At 37.4% G+C, this 6096-nt stretch overlaps 1 long non-coding RNA gene across 1 annotated transcript; it reads left to right on the top strand.

Moving 5' to 3' along the window:
- Positions 1 to 1446: 1446 nt before the first annotated feature.
- LOC143694057 (uncharacterized) lies at positions 1447 to 4744 on the top strand. The gene is made up of 3 exons (XR_013182231.1): positions 1447 to 1499; positions 2220 to 2298; positions 4250 to 4744. It is a non-coding gene; the product is annotated as an uncharacterized LOC143694057 (long non-coding RNA).
- The last annotated feature ends 1352 nt before the right edge of the window (positions 4745 to 6096 follow it).

Here is a 6096-nt window from a genome sequence, read left to right as displayed (position 1 = left end):
CTGACCCCAAGAATTTAATGAAATTGCTATGAAGAATGATGGATGAGAAAAAAGGCAGAATCTGGCAGTGATGGCATTTTCAAGAATTTAAGAGATGTACAAAGTAATCAGCCTAAATCACTACTGCAATAATTTTGCCTTTTTTATTTCTGTTTGTGATTTCTAACATCATTTAATAAAATATACTAGTTGTGAGATATTTGAATCCTCTGAAATTGCAGTTGGCTATTTTTCCAATGAAGGTAATATTGTACAGTATTATAACCCTTTTTTTATAGCTTGTTCATGACAACTCATGCCTTTGGACTTTTTCTCCCTCTTGACTTCTTCTCACAAGTGGACCCTGGCTTCTGTCAGACCATCAAGAAAATAGACAGATGACTCACTAAGAACTGTGGCAAAGCTTAATTTGCTGCTGTCTTAAAACTACTTCTCATCAAACTGACCTTATTACATTGCTGGACTTCTCTTGTGCCAGTTGAAAGCACTTACTGTCAGTGGCTGATGCTCTCCTCAGGACAATGCAGTGTAAGTTCCTGATAAATCTCCTACTTTCTAGAGTAATAAAACTAATAAATAAGAATAAATTTTGCCCATCCTGAAAGAAATTTAGAATTGGACGTCAATACAAATGAAGTTGTCATTGTCAATGCATAGCAATATCTGTTGAATACTCCAAAAGTCAGACTAATAGCTAAAAAATACACCCTTTATTTAGTATTTGTTTAAATTAAAATCTGTGAGGCAGGCTAAAAAGAAAGGGGTTATTAAAGTTGATGAGAGCAAGTAGAACTTCAGAATTCTGACGAATCTATTCAGTTCTTAAAGAGTGACAAGGTGATATGGATTTTCTATTTGAAAATGCAATGTGGATAAAACCTTTTGTGTTGGTGTGGCAAAGTTTTGGGGATGAGTAGTTGCAGGGGTGGCCTCTGTGGAAGAAGGTCAGAGATTGTCCAGCTGTACTGGACACAGTCACTTCCAGATAGCTCCCCACCCATCACAAGCCAAAGATGATCCCATCACTGAATTTGATATTGCCTCTGCAAAAATCTTTTTATGAAAGAATAGAAACTCTTGAAAGAGGAGGAGAGAACATGGAGACAATGAGAGAACAGAGATTGGTGGAGGGAACCTGAGGGAAACAGCAAGAGAATACTGAGGTCAGAGAGGCAGGAGCTGTTCCACAGCAGAGCACAATTCCCAAAGGCACAGAACCTGTGGAAGGCCCATGCCAAAGCAGAGGAAAAATATAGTAGAGGAAATGTATTTGAATATCTGTATCGAGGCTTTGCCCCAGAGGTCCCGGTTGCCCTCAATGGGCTGCAGCTGCGATGTCCTTAATTGGGCTGCAGCTGTAACCAATGAAGATGACTGGGATAAAAAGGGGGCGGGTTAGCCAGTCAGGGAGAGCCTTGGAGAAGCCCTGACCTGAGAGAGAACAGCATGCAGCAGAAGGAGTCAGTGAAGATTGGCAGCCATGAGAATATGCCAAAGAGGTATGGACTTTAGAAATCTAATAACAATATGAGACTCTAGAGAATTATTAGACGAGTAACAATTTTTGACCCCGATGTGATAGTTAACACAAGATAAGACAGCCGAGAGCTGTGGTGGCCAAGAGCTGTGACAAGATAAGACAGCCAAGAGCTGTGGTGGCCAAGAGCTGTGACAGAACATAGCCTTTGGGTGGATAGCCAGTCAGGGAGAGCCTTGGAGAAGCCCTGACCTGAGAGAGAACAAACAGCATGCAGCAGAAGGAGTCAGTGAAGATTGGCAGCCATGAGAATACACCAAAGAGGTATGGACTTTAGAAATCTAATAACAACAATATAAGACTCTAGAGAATTATTAGAAGAACAACAGAAAAAAGCAAAGAAGGAGCACCAAAAGGAGCCCTGACTTGTGAGCAATGCCACCCCTCCACCACTGGATCCCTTGCATCATTGAAAGTACAACCTGGGGCCATAACAAGCTGGGAGGTGAGAGGGGCCCGATGTGAAGCTTGGAAAAAGAAGTGGTGTATTTTCTTAAATGTTTTAATGGTTATTTCTTGTTTTGCTTTTGTTTCTCAATACCTGAAAGAGTAATTAAGTATTTATATTAATTTGCAATAAATAATTTGCCCAGTTTGAGTCTACTCTGCCTGTCACAGCAATTGTGACCTTCTTGTCTCTATCCTGAAACACAAGCTATCTTCTGTTCTGTTTGCTCTTCAGCCATGCTGAAAATGAGAAGAGTGAGAAGGAGCTGTGTGCTTGCCTACCAGCCAGGAGCAGTCCACCACAGACCTTTTTGGTAATGATCTTTTTCATAATGTTGCTGACCTCCTCAGTAGTCCCCCTTCTTACACAGAAATGAGCCTTGTTTACAGTAATCCACCTAAATCACAGAGAAGCTAAAACTGCCACCCTCACTGCTGTAGATGCTTCAGAGACAGCTTCACATTTGAGATAAGATATTCAGATGTGCAGTGTTTGATCAATTGCAATGTTCTGCAAACTGAATAACACAAAAGATTTGCATGAAAATAGCAAAGAAATACTCATATTCACCAAGGTTGAGACAAATGTGATCTACCTGACTCTTCCTAATTTTTTCCTGGAAGAGCGTCCTGTTTTTCTAGAAAACACTATCTTGGACATCAGTTATAAATGATAACATTAATTAATATATGCAAATCATTTGGCCACCTAACTTAAGAAAACATTACTTCTATTAGCAGAAGCTGCAAGCTCCAAATTTGGTGTACTATTGTGTTCCTTCTTGCTTGACTCTTTCTTAAAGATGCAGAAGTCAGTATCAGGAAGCTTTGTCTATATTCCATGTCATAATGCAACATCCAACTGCAATTTTTCAAAATAATTAGATGCTTGGTTGAGCACCTAGTCATAGTCAGTTCAGTTGAATGCAATGACTATGACATATCAGAAAACGCTGTTTACGATGCTTATAATTTTTTGCTACTAATCAAATTATCAAAGAAATTTTTAAATCTATTTTTGAAATTTCTTGCCACTTTGTAGATTTTTATGTTATCTAAAAACAATTAAACAAACAACATTAAAACACACAAGCCACAAAACTGAATGACATTGTCAATATACAACAAAGAACAAATGTAGCATGAAAATGGGGCAATGAACAATCAAGCACAATTGTTTAAAATAAAACGAAATGGCAGCTCTTAAGCTCATATTAATCACATCCAACCAAATACAATGAATATATGCTAAGTCACAAAAAAGCAACAAATTGTAAATATTTCACAGTCTGCATACGAACAAATTTCCATCCTTGTCTAGTGATTACTTTGAGTTCACATAAAGAGCTGAGAATAATGCTAACTGAGAATAATACAGCTTTAAGAAATGAGTAAATTTAAAATAAGCAAAGGTTTCAGGCCAAATCTGAAAAAATCATAGAAGAATAGAGTTAAAATGACCTTCAGAAAGTATCTTACCTGTCTAGCCATCTACTCTGAGACAAATCATCTAGCTAAACTAAATATTTTATTAACCTGGCCCAAAAAAATCCATTCAGTAATGCAGATATCAGAAAAATTATTCCATGCCTCAGCATTAATTTTTTTTTGGTCAGAAAGTCTCTCCTATTGTCAAATACAAATAATTCACTACAAAATTTAAGGTTATTACTTCTCCTCTGTACCATGGAGACACACACAAAAATACTCTTTTTTTCAAAAAAAATATGTCCCTTTTTACATATACATGACTCCATGTTAGAAAAATTTTAGGCTAAATAACCCCAACTCTTTTCATCCATCTCTGGTGGTCATGTTTCCTAAGCCTTTCCTCATTCACACTGATGTCCTTCAGAATGCCTCCAATGGATTGATGGTTTTATTTTCTTCAAGCTTTATGACAGAAACATGATGCATTACTTCAGCTTATCAGAACTCCTGAACAGGAAGGTTATTTTATGCACCTTACAGGTTATTTGTGCAATTTGTTAATTTTTTTTTTTAGAACAGAATGACACATCTGACTCACATGTGATTCATTCCTTTCTTCTCTAAAGAACTGCCACCTATCCTGTTGCTTATCCTTGTGTATTTACACTGTGATATTTTTGTTTTAGTCTCTTTTGACTGCATCTTCTTTTCTAATCATTTTCTTCAATTCAACAAAATACTTCTGTAGGACAATGACAAGTCAGCATTATCAGTATCTGCTAATATTAAGAATCTTCAATTTACCATTCTTCCTTGGTGTGATATATTTTACAGAGCATGGAAACAAGACCATTGCCAAGGTTGTAAGAACATACCAGCATATTCTCATAACTCTGCAGGGCCTGAACATCTGCCCTGAGATTTCTGTGGAAATTGAGCTCATGTAGTACCTCTCAAGAGCTCAGCAGTCTGTTATATAAGGTCTTGACATAGCTGAAAAATCCTGATTTCTACAAGAAATCATTTCTACAAGATTCCATGTGGCTCCAAGTGCCATTGAAGTCCAGAAGAATATGAAACATCAAGTACAACACAGCTGCACTTTAAAAATTGTGTTCAGTAGTGGATGAAATCACAAGCACTCTTGAGTTATGCTGTTCTGGCCAGGGCAGGGTTAATTTTTTGCAGTAGCTGGGAGGGGGCATGGCTGGGACATATGGTGGTGTATATGCTACACCACCTCATGTCAGTGCTGGGGCAAGGGAAAGGGACACTCTTCTGGGGAGAAGAGGTTACTGCTAGTCAAAAAAACGTGGTAGTGTCTGTTATTGGGGCTTTTTTCCATGTGAATAGTTTCTTTTGTTGTACTTTCTGTCATTAGTACTGTTGCTGTTACTGTTCATTGTTCCATTGCTGTTTCCAGTAAATTGTTCTTATCACAACTTGTGACCTTTGCCTTTTGTGTCTCCAATTCTCCTCTCCATCCCCCTGCAGAGCAACGAAAGGGGAAAATGGGGAGTGAGAGAGAGTAGAGCATGGTTTGAGAGTCTTGCTGGGGGCACTGAACTGGGGAGCACCATTCCTAAGCCATAACACAAACAAATTCTAGAAGTAAAGACGAGTGCAAACTCATAGCTAAACTGTTAGGTACTAATACAGAGGTCAGTCCTTCTTGTGCTTCCCTCTTATTCAGCTGCTGAGGGAGACTTTCTGTCATTACATGAAAACACAAATGGTATGTTTTGCCTGACTTTGAACAGTTTGGCTGTTTCCAGCTGTAAAAACAGGTTTATGTTTACCATGTTTTGGAAAATGCTGTTTCTGTTTTTCCCTGACAAAGAAGCTTTAAAAAGTAATCATCTAGCCCAGAAAATACACAGACAAAAATGTTTGGAAGACTGAAGACCAAACATCTTCCAAGTTATAAATGTTTTTAAATAAGGTGGTCTGTTATTCCTGGTAGAGCAACTTCTGTTCATAGAAGTTTAAGCTGAAAAGGTTAAGAGGATTGGACACCCAATGCTTTAGTTTCAGGGTACTGAAAAGCACTTAAGACCTTTTGAGTTAAAACCTGAATTAAGGATCTCTTAGAAAATATTCAGAATATCTCAGGATAGGAGGTGAACATGTGACTCGGTGAACTAGTGTGACTAGATAAAGTCATTCTGTTTAAGCCACAAACTTTTTCCACCTTTGTTTTAATTTTAATTTCAATTTCATTTTCATTTTACCTTTATTTTACTGAAAACCAAAAGAAGTGCATCATTAAAAAACTACTTTGATGCAAAAATGAATTCAGAATTAAATATGAACAGGACAAAAAACAAGGGAAAAAGTATTTGGAAAAATCCACCACAGTCAATGAAGACAGAATTATCAGAATTGAGCCCTAAATAGCTAAAGGATTTTCAATAAGTGAATAAATGGGATTTGTGCTTTTGGGGTATTTTACATATCCCAAAAGGTCCGTATTTTAATAAATTATAATTCATTTTATGTATAGAAGTTTTCTCCAGGCTGGAGAACTCAATGATGTCTGGAACTGGCACCATCACACACATGAAAGCTACATAACTTAATAGGAATAAGCTTCCCAGTTACATTTCTTTCCAAGTCTCTTTTAGCTTCTTGACATATTTTTTTGTTTCAAAGTAGCTCACTACATATTAAATTAACTCCAA

Source organism: Agelaius phoeniceus, chromosome 5, assembly GCF_051311805.1.
Source record: "Agelaius phoeniceus isolate bAgePho1 chromosome 5, bAgePho1.hap1, whole genome shotgun sequence".
In the NCBI taxonomy this organism is placed as follows: domain Eukaryota; kingdom Metazoa; phylum Chordata; class Aves; order Passeriformes; family Icteridae; genus Agelaius; species Agelaius phoeniceus.
The sequence above is the reverse complement of the archived record's forward strand: the minus strand, read 5'-3'. Positions and strand labels throughout refer to the sequence as shown.